This window comes from Hylaeus volcanicus, chromosome 6 (genome assembly GCF_026283585.1).
Source record: "Hylaeus volcanicus isolate JK05 chromosome 6, UHH_iyHylVolc1.0_haploid, whole genome shotgun sequence".
Lineage (NCBI taxonomy): Eukaryota > Metazoa > Arthropoda > Insecta > Hymenoptera > Colletidae > Hylaeus > Hylaeus volcanicus.
In genome coordinates, this window is record NC_071981.1 from 6,591,347 (window position 1) to 6,602,592 (window position 11,246).

At 45.3% G+C, this 11,246-nt stretch overlaps 1 long non-coding RNA gene across 1 annotated transcript; it reads right to left on the bottom strand.

The window, feature by feature from the left end:
• Positions 1–267: 267 nt before the first annotated feature.
• Positions 268–10,872, bottom strand: LOC128878213 (uncharacterized). Its single transcript, XR_008457357.1, has 3 exons — positions 10,789–10,872; positions 1,128–1,522; positions 268–631 (listed from the first exon to the last, which is right to left on the bottom strand). It is a non-coding gene; the product is annotated as an uncharacterized LOC128878213 (long non-coding RNA).
• Between the last annotated feature and the right edge of the window lie 374 nt (positions 10,873–11,246).

Consider the following 11,246-nt stretch of genomic DNA (forward strand, 5'->3'; position numbering starts at 1 on the left):
GCGAGGGGCTGACAGAGGGGGCGGTAGAAGGGCGCCAGGCAACCCTCCTAACTCTCTGGCCCCGGGGGTGAACGTGGGCTGGCTCATGGCTCCTAGGCGAGGGGGACGGATGGGGGTGGAGGAGGAGAGGAGGGAGAGTTGGGAGCTGGAAGCAGGAGGGCTAGGGATATTACGGACAGGACGCCGAGATATCCACCCCTTCGTCCGACCTTCTCGAGGGGCGAGCGTTCGGGGGTGGAAAGGCGCCCGAGAGACGGCCGAGGGTAGCGACGGATATAACCCTGACGCACACACGTGCAAGAAACGAAGTTGCGAGCGGAATTTCGAGTTACACGCTGGCGAGGGGCGTTCCAGATAGCTTTTCTTCGTTATTAATAAACGGTTCGCGCCTTGATAACGCGTGCTGCCAGCCGAGGGCTGCACTTATTAACGCCTCGTGCCGGCCTTTGATTAACCGTGATGTGTCGGTCGATTTTCTGACGTTTTCTGCGAAAGCGATTTCTGTTCCTTTTGTTTCGTGGGTGCTTGATTTGTTAACGAACTGGAACTGTTTTAGTTGCAGCTGAATGCTGGAGGGTGTCTTCTTAGAACTTGATGCATAGGCTTCATAAGGGAGGTAATATATTGTTTCCTGAAATTTTAGGAAACGCATTTGCATCACGTTGATGGCCACATCGGTCATATATGGGTGACAGTGCTTTTCACAGAAGAACTGTATAAACATTAATTTTGAAAGTCAAATGTCAAAGTAAATGAATTTGAACGAAGTTACAAAAATAAACAGCACAATTAGTGTTTGATTATGGAGATTCCAATTGTCTGCGAACAAAATTTGATCCCACTAGAAATTTTCAAGACTCTAACAGTCAACTTGTTAACTATTTCTTGTGTAATACACCTAAAAGGAAGTTAGATAAAAATACTATCTGTACAATGTACCGAGAACATTTTTCAAGACTCGCACATATTGATCCCTTGTCTATAACTCTACAGATTCAAGAATCGTAAATATTTCTACTTATTTGTGCGTCACTAATGCCTGAATTTTCTTGACTGATTAATTTGTAACCCTGTGTGCCCTTCTATAATTTTTGGAACGAGTTCTAAAATAGCGAGACGGTTCATACCCTTTCCTGGGTTGGCAACAGAGCAGAGTGATGCGGTGTTCCGAAACTCCGTGGTCCTCTTCGTCTTCCAAACACCCTGCCACCCTATAGCCCTCACCCACACATACAGACGCGCAACGCTCTGACGTGCAGCACGGTTTTAGCTCAAGATGGAATGCTCGTACCATTTCTCCGTGAGTACACTCTAGGAGGGTGGAAATGTTTTCTGTCCTTCCTTTCGGCCAAGTGATGTCTTCGTCATCGAAGAAATATGGATTTTTTTTCCGCCGGGCAGAAATTACACCTTTGTCGGAGTCATTAGCGGTGGCTCTCGACGTTTCGCTGCTGCAGTGCTTCCAGATAACTCAGAGATTGAACGATTTAAGTGTTGGTATTAGGTTGTTGCACATCTGCACCTAGGACGGGAAATACAGTCAGTCTCATAAGTATTCGTATTCTTTATGTCTATTAAAGAAATTTATTTGAATTAGATGATAGGTTCCATGCTTTCAAATAAATATAATAATAAAAGCATAACGTGTGATTTTATTTTCATACAGATAGTCCCATAAATATTCGTACCCTCTATATTTATTAAAGAAATTTGTCTAATTTAAACGAATGCTTCGTGTTACCAAATAAATTTGTAATTGTAAATATTATACATGTGTAAAGTTTGCTCGTAAACGTATTTATAATGAAATATTTATGTGAAAGCACCAAGCCTATAATTTAATTTAATTCATTTAATTTAAATTCTTCAACAGACATAGAGAGTACGAATACTTATGGGACTTAGTGTACAAGTCTAAATCTTAAGAGTTTGGGATAAATATGTTCATATTGTAAATATATGAAGTTTCCTAGATTTGGATACCTAAAAAGATGTTGAACATTATTGCAATTGAAATTAGTCTCTCGAATTTAATACTGATCGATCAATCGATCCAAAATGTAATTAGTTATATCTTCACGCAGAATATCTGAACCCTAGCTGCGCCCCCTTCAAAGAACGGACCCGTGTCGCCTTCAAACACCGAGTCCCTCAAATTAAACAGAGTGGAGGCAAAGTTTTCGCGACTAACGTCCTCTCACGCAGCTTCAACCCTTCCCTCCGTTGAAATCCCCAAAGGTGGCTCAGTGTGCCTAATCATTCTTTAAAGTTTCACCCTGACGCTAATTACCCGAAGAGCCGAAGCAACGAACTAAGAAGATTAAAAAATCCGCGGGGGAAGTTTACCCAGGCAATCTTTGCGCGATGCGCATCATTTATCCGCGCTGTCATCGCCTAATTAAGACACTCGAAAACATTACACGGACGATAGAAACATCGTGATCGTACGCTTCTCACCCTTTCGAGCCTCTCGCAGAGAAGACATAAAACGTTGACCTATATCACAGATACGCTCCACTGTGACGGTAGAACAATAAAACCCTGTAGATAGTAAGGGCTTATCTAATACTAGCTGTGCCCAGTGATATTCTATTCTTATTCTATACGACCCCTTTAAGGAGTTGAATTTTTAGAAAAGCTGAAATATGTGTTTGATTAATTGTATCGAAGAGCATTAAGACAAATAAAATATTCCTCGTACAAACGTTGCAACCCATTTTCACCCCCTTAGGGGTTGAATTTCGAAACTTCTGTATGTCATAAAGGAAACCTCTGTGCAAAATTGCAGATTTCTAGGTTCAAGGGTTTAGCTTGGGCGTTGGTATGTCAGTCAATCAGTCAGGGTTTCATTCTAATATAGATCATTAGCAAATTAACACCTATTTCAACAATGTGTTTGGAAATATTTTCTCGTGGACCTAGAAAATATTGTCAAACAGATTTGCCTGCATCGCATCCTAAACAAGTAATTTCAAGTAAAATCATAGAACCTTGGAGATAGTAGGGGCTTATCTAATATCGTTAGCAAATTCACACTAATTTTCATCAACAATGTGTTTCAAAATTATTTTCTCGTGGACCTAGAAAATATTGTCAAACAGATTTGCCTGCATCTCATCTTAAACAAGTAATTTCAAGAATCCCTTTTTCTCTTCCAACTACCTTTAATCAAACTTTGTGTAGGAGTTCTATTTCTCGTGGCTTACCCTGTATAAGTGACATACCTCAATGAAACGCTTGCAATTTTAAGCAGCCCCATGCGGGTAGTCCGAACCCTACACGGAATTTCCTATAATTAGTCCGTCAGATTGATTGGCCAGAATGTTCAACCGCGGAGAAAATTTTCTGTAATTGCTGCTAAGCTAACCAATCCAAGAAGAATGCCGCATTGTGGCCGCTAATGGCGGGGGCGACGTTCCTTATTAATTTTGACACTTTCGACCTCCCCTTCACCCACACGCTGCGCCTTCGTCCTTGTTATCGACAGGGGCTACATCGACCCTGTTCCTTTTCCGTCTTCATCCCTTTGAGCGGATGGAACAAGCGCGGCGGGAGAGGGATAGCCCGATGCGGAGACCCGCTGGCGAAAGGGAGAAAGAGGGTCTCAGCGAAAATACATCGTCGTTGTATATCTTCCTTGACCGTCAGGGGCATAACTCCAGGATGAGTCAGTGCTTCTTGGACCGCACCGGACCCACCCTCGGTCTTCTTCCACCTCTATGCCCTACCCTGCCACCGACTCTGCCGCCCTCTTCTCGCCTACCACCCCCTGGAGCCATCAGAGTAGAAGAGCCGGAGCAACCCTCTGGCCTGAACCTTCATCAACGGATCTACCGACCCCACCTTTATCAAGAACCCCCAGTCCTGTGAACCCCTTTCGTTCCCTCTGCCTCTTCCCTCACCCACCCACCCCGCCCTATCGCTTCACCCCCAGTCTCTGTCCCTCCTGTGACCGTTCGCCACATTCTTTCCGCCCTCCGACAACTTCGCGTTTCTCTTGGTTACTCTTTCGTTCGTTGGGTCCTCTTTTCTTCCTCCTAGTCGACGACGTTCCACCTTCGTTTCTGTGCCTCACTAACTCTCTCGCCCTCGACCCACCCCCCTGTGCTTCGCCCTACGGAGTCTACATTAACGGAACCCTTGCTGCCGGTAAAAGGGAGTCACCCCCGGCGCACCTAGTACGAAGGTGTCGTCCCACGGATGGGATGATAAAGTACGAGCCGGAACAGTTGAATATAGATGCATCGCGTACACCTGTTAATTTTTTAATCCCCTTTAGGGGCCGCGAGTCGTGTAATCTCGGCTAACGAAGTTGGGGGAAAGTTCGACGCTGAGACAGTGTTTCCGGAACGCCGACGGAAATTGTGACCCTACACCCCCTCCACTTCCTACACGGTATCTCGAGGAACAGAAAAGCTTATCCGCTTATGGCCGTTTGATATTGACTTTTAGAGGTTCCATTGCTAGATTAGGGTGGAAGAAGATGGATATTTTTTGTATCGGAGACTTTTGAGAGAAATAAACTTTCGTGTTTGCATACTTTACAAGCAGATGTTTATGTACGCGTTAGACAAAGGGTTGATAATCATGTCGAGCTATCATCAAAGCTTTTGCTCTATCTAGTTTGACAAAATTAAATAATGAGACACAAAAGGAGACCTAGGGAAGCGTTGGAGTTACAACTGTGGTGGGGATGATTATTCTTCAAGTTTGGGGGACTTCTAAACCTACACATCCTCAATGTGTCAAATAGTGGTTAATAGCCATCTTGGGCTACCATTGAATCGTTTTGCTCTATCTATTTTACCTATTTCAAGTAATGAAACACAAAGGGAGACCTAGAAAGGCGTTGGAGTCACAACTATGGTGGGGATGATTCTCCTTCAATTTTGAGGGACTTCTACACATTTTCATTTTGCATGGTGACACCTCTCCATAAAAATTCCACTCTTTAAATCTCTCCACTCATTTCAATCCACGATCCAGCTTGCTCAAGCTTCCTATCAGTATTTGAATTCAGAATTTCGCGCAGGGGTTTCGATCTACCAGAGCATTTCCTACGCTCGCCCTGACGTTTAAAAATGCTAGCACGTAATTACAAACGGTTACGTTTACAATAACGACATCGGTAATTAGCTGCATTTCGCGTGGAATGTGTGCGACCACGCGCACGCGGTGATAGTATCGATTTATCGTGTGCACAGGGGTGTGTGCGGATTGGGTGCGTGTGGCAAAGGGAATTTCAACCAGACCGCCGGATCGATTGGCCCGAAATTGGAAAATAATATTAGGTTTCTGATTGAAACGGCTCTTCCGAAAATGTGCCTCGCTGGCGTGACGCTTCTGTCCTCGACCGGGGTTAAAAGCGCTTTCGAATCGCTTCCTGAACCTTATATTCAATCTTCAAGATTTCTAACCCCACGGAATGATTGTCGAAGTCTCCAGGGCCAAAAGACCGTCTCGGGTTTCACGATCGCATTTAAAACACAGCGATACAGGTTTTTCGTGGAACAGAATTGCCAACCCGTTCGAAAAATAGGAGTAAATTAGGGATTCGAAGCGAGTGACATCACTGCGATTGTGGTGGCACCTCCTATCCTCATCGCTAGAGGGACACCGAGCGTTTGTGCGTTTCTCACAAGTGCTCGGGGCCGCCTAACGTTCCTATATAAGCCCTTCCCGATCAAACTCCAAATATCCCGACGTCTAATGGGCCCTATACGCAATACGATGTGTTGTAGAACATATCGTACGATGAGTTGTACAACCAACCGCTTCGACGGATCCTTCGACCGTACGAATAGAATTCCATTATCTGTGTCGGGTTTTCCTGTACGACGATACGATCCGTTGTACAACGCGTTGCACGATGTCGTATGTCGTCGTTATACGTCGTACGACTCATCGTACGACAGATCGTATCATGTATGGGGCGTTTAAGCCATCCTGCTCTTCTCTCTCGCTTTCTCTCCACGGCACTACCCCCACACGATATATCGCAGAAATGGCTATCTTCACGAATACTAATGCATGACAATTGCACACACTTGAAATTCGCCTAATAATTTTGTAAAACTCTTTACGACAACTTTGCTGAACAACTTAGCTATGTTTCTCGTATCTGACACCTTTTCCGTCGATACTGCGCTTTACTTTGTCCATGCTCGACCACGGCGATCATACTATCTCGCAACGGTTATTGCTATTATTTGCCCGCAGTTCTGGACATATCGCTCCCGTGCCAAGATTTGTTTTATGCCTGCGTTTGAAGGACAATTGATTACCGTGCAGCGCACGAACATTCCAGAAAGTGTTCCTCTGTTCCCTGGGTCAATACACCGCGACCAACAATGTTTGCGCGGTCTGTGCCTGCACGGTCGTCCGGATAAAATATGAATGATAAAATTTTAAATATTGCCGCACGGTGTTTGCGAACGCGCGTACAGCTACGCGCGTGTAACCCGCGCGTAAAATGTGGTCCCGGCCCGGTTTAACAGAAACAGGGGAAATAAATTTGCTTAGCCGAAACGCGCCGCAGCGTCGAGTGTTTTATACGCGAGCGCCGCGAGAGCTATGCCTCCGATTCGACGAAATTACTGGAAGCTGCGTCCCTGATCCCTCTTAGTAATTGGCAGTTGAGAAGAATTGATGATAGTCCTTGGCAAAGCCGGGAATTATTGAGGTAATTAGCTGTCCGGACTGGCGGCAAGACAATGTGTCTACTCTCTGTTTGGTTAATTTCGTTGCATAACATCTTTTGATAACTTTCTGTGGGAACTTCAGGTTCTCGTGAGGGAATGTTGCATTCGATACTCATTTGTGACAGTGTGTCTTGTGGAGCTTTCATTCAGAGCTTCATTTGGACACTAATATGAAGGTTCGGTGCTGATAGTCTGCTCAAACCAGAGTGAGGCCTGATGGTGGAAGGTGTAGGTAATGACACTTACTTTCTGACTTGGGCAACTCAGATCTTTGGCGAGCCAGGTACAATTAATTCTAATATTTACAATTAGAATGGACTCGGAGGTCTTTCTCAGCGTCCGAACTGTAGGAGGGCCAGTAGGTCCCAACTGATACGAGAGTTGAGAGATAACTGCGTACAGTACCCTTTGTGTTCCTATCTCCAGCGAGGCTCAACAATAATATACTGATTTTCTGATTGAAAATTCAGACCACAAAGGGTTAAAACTGTGGTTGTTGTTGTGCCTGTGGAAGGAGAGCGAGAGAGGGGAGAAAAGGAAGAGAGCGTTTCGTTCTGGGCCTGCTAGTGGACTCGTCAGTAAGGCTTGCTAGCAGACGCGTGCCTTAGACGCCGGAATATTTGGAGCTGGGTCGGAAAGGGCTTATATAGGAATGTTAGTCGGACCTTTTACTTGTGAGAATCGCGCAAACGCTTAGTGTCCCTCTAGCGGTGAGGACAGGAGGTGCCACCACAATCGCAGCGATGTCACTCACTTCGGATCACGAATCCCTATTTCATTCATATTTTTCGAACGGGTTGGCAATTCTGTTCCACGAAAAGCCTGTATCCGTCTGGTGGTGAGGAGCGAAGATGCCACCACAAAACTATGTTAGAGTTATGTAATACAGAGTAATATTAAAAAGAATGGAAATAATTGTATGTAAAGATTGATATACTGAAAAACCTGAAGTTTAAATCAGCTACACAGTTTAATAAACCAAGATCCGACTCTCCCACGGGCGAGCGTCAATTATGTCACTTCCAAGCCTACTCCTACTCCACCAGTAGGAGTCAACCAAATGAGTCAACGAAGATGATTGCAATCCCAATCAGTAGCTGTGTAACAAAAAGCCAGGATCCCAGACGTCCACGCCTAGGGTGTCAATTGACGAGGACGGACCGCCCCGTGAGCTCGCCTGTTGCCCATTAAAATTTCCACACGAGACGCGGCGTGGCGCACCGACGCTGGCGCGGCGACGTCGACGACCTATATTCGTAGGTGGCGGATTATCGAGAACGACGAGGCGCACGGCGAAGCACTAGGAACTCGGTTGAGGCTGTGTCATGTATCCGGCCAACCGTGACCATATTTCAAAGTCCCTTTAGGGCTGCCGGAGAGTCCTGGACAGAAGCCCAATTTCATGGCGATGCATCGTTACCTGTGATTATCAGCGCGAACCCGTGTTCCCACGGTAGGCCGAAGCCTAATTCTGCGTTTACAATCAGCCCAGTCGACGATACCCGGGGCCACCCTCCTCCGTATCTGTGGTCGCGCACACTCCCATCCGCGGCGCTGCGTGTCGTGCGTAAGTGGACCGCGTGTGCATTCACCTACGTCGTGCATGCTCGCCCACGCACATATGCGTCCGGCACCCGTTATAACAGATACCGAAGCCGTGCTATCACGCACACACGCCGGGCCCAGGGACACAGGGTCACGTGTACGTGAGCGTCCGTGTGCCTTCCCGTCGCCCGCGTACGCGTATCTACATATATCTACCTCTGTATCTACCACTATATCTACCACTGTAGCTCGCGTCCATTTTGATACCATACTCGCCTATATACCAGACGCGCATGTAACCGAGCACATGGGGCTACATGGACGGTATGTAGAACCGCGCGCGGGTACGCCGGCAGATAGGGTCGGCTGTGGAGTGGTTAGAGGGTTCACAGGGATGGAGGTCGCTCGAGGGTGGGTACGTAGGGTAGGCAGTGTAGGTAGGTGGCGAGGTCGGTCGACGAGGGTGAAATAGAGGGGAAGGTGGTGAACGTTCCACGAGGGTGGGTAGAGGTGTGGTTGCTTTAGAGGTGCGTTGAACCCAAGCAACGCAGGTAGGTTGACATCAGCGTGCCTTGTTTCATTGAAACGTGCGAAATCCATGTGAAATCCACCCTCGCGGCTGCCACCCCTTTCCGGGACGAGGAGCCACGGCTCTCGGGTGTGTGTGGGGGCGGTGTAGGCGACTCGCGATGGAAACAAACGAGAAGAATAACGATACGTTTCACCGTGGAGGAAGGGCAAGTTGATCTTGATAAAAATACCGGTTCATGCGTTAAATATGAAAAGCACGACGTGCTTGCCGGGCCCCTGCGCGCCGGAACCCGAATGACCTTTGCGGAGCGACGTACGGTATTGCCTTTCCGTCGCTCAGACTCGAAGCGAGTCTGGAACTTATTTGCGCAGGCTAGGTGTCCCCCAGGAACCGAAACACCCAATCAGACTAATAATTGAACCTACAATATCTACAATATTTTTGTTAATGCAAATGCTATTTTCTCTTGCAATCCTTAATTCTTTACTTTTTATTCAATATACTCCTTACTCCGTGGTTTAAAACCTTTATTTTAAATTTAATATAAATTCTTCGCAATTCGCAGCTTCTACAAACGAAGACTGCAAGTATTTGCGTTTATACGTTTCAGATAGATAATCGCGGAGAAGTCCCAAGGAAAAGGTCGAAGAAATAACACTTTTAGTATCATAAAAGGATATTTTAATAAGAAGAAGGTTGTGTAAGGAATATATGTCCTGTTTGGATAATAGAATCTTCTGGTAATAAAGGATTCGAGTAGAACGTTCTGATAACAGAGGTTGGTACAATGGAGGCTCTACTGTAAACGAAAGAACTTCAAAGGTTATAATTTATGAGGACGTTTCATCGTAATAAAAATATAATGTGCACCAATCGGGGAAAGCACTTTGCACTTGTTTTAATATCTTTGCCCGTCAGTTCACCCCGCATCGGTACCCAACTCTATACACTCGACCACCGAGGAACTACCCCTTGCCAACGTTAGGTGCAGTTAAATTACGCACCCTAGCGTCGGGGTGAAATTAGAGTGGTATGCGAAGCGCTTCGAAAATTATAACGAAACAAATGAACGTTTTCTCTATCCTCCGAGGAAGGAAATTTTAAGGCGCTATCAAAAGAGTTAATGAAATGTTGGCTATACTTATCTACCAATGATAATAACTATCTATTAGATAGTAGAAATTGTACATTTAAATTTGAATTTTGTTAGAATTGAATTGGACGATTCCACGTCGAGTTACAACACTTTAAAGTCACATCCATTTTCATAAAAAAAGCAAATGTTTAAGAGTATCTAGCAAAGATAATAACTATCTATTAAATGGTAGAAATTCTAGTTTTTAATTTGCATTTTGTTAGAACCGAATCGGATAATTCCACGCCGAGTTACGACACATCGAAGTTTCCTATTAAATACATATTTATGAATGAATGACTGATCCAGTGACCTACATAAATTCCTAATATGCGTACACACTATGTAGTAAAGTAGTAAAAATCGTAAACACAGGGTATAGCGTAGTATTTATTTCCTGGAAGAAGTTGACAACAATCACTTTTACATAGTTCGTCTCGAATATTTAACGATTACTCTCAAACGATTTTTATGTGACTTGGTATACAGGGATTTATTGTGACCGCTGATTCTAAGTCTGTACTCAAAATTTACAAATTTAAATTGGCGGATCCAATATGGCGGACCAAAAATGTGAAAAGTGATTCGATTTGGACGAAATTTAGTACACAGGCGTTATTTGAGGCACTGAATCTGAATCTGAACTCAGAATTTATAATATCAAAATGACGGATTCAATATGGAGAAGCAAAAATACGAAAAGTGATTCGATTTGGGTGAAAATTGGAATACAGGAGTTTTGTGGGACGCTGAAATTACTCACAGTAGAATCTAAATCATACAAAATAATCTAAATAAAACTATATTCGATTCGTTTACTAGAACTATTCTAATTCAAGGAAATGCCTAAAGGGATCCACATTAGGCAAGCTTACCCCGCACAGCAATATGTACAAGGTTTCACAGTGTCGAAATGATCATCATGCGACTCGAATCATCATCGCGGAACACCATCCAACTGTCCGTATACCCGTCGAACGCTCGCCCCTCAGCGGTGATCGATCCAAACTAGATCGAACTCGGCGAACTTTCGCTCTCCGTCAGCCGCCAGCGCCGCCCCTACTCCGCGCAGCGGGAAACTTCGAAATCACTTTGCGTGACTCTTCGCCGCCGACACACGGGAAACGTTTACATGTTTTCTTCATAATTCCTCCGCGCGGCCTTTTGGCAGTGCGTAATTCAGCTGTGAGCGACGGGGTGGGATGAGTTTCCACAGGAAGGTCTAGCTTGGGCAGAGTCGAAGGTAGGTGGATGAAGAACGTTGGATAGGGGTGGCGGACGTGTAGGATGAGGACGAAGAGGAGCGGAGGAGGGTGAGGGGGAGGAGGGGGGA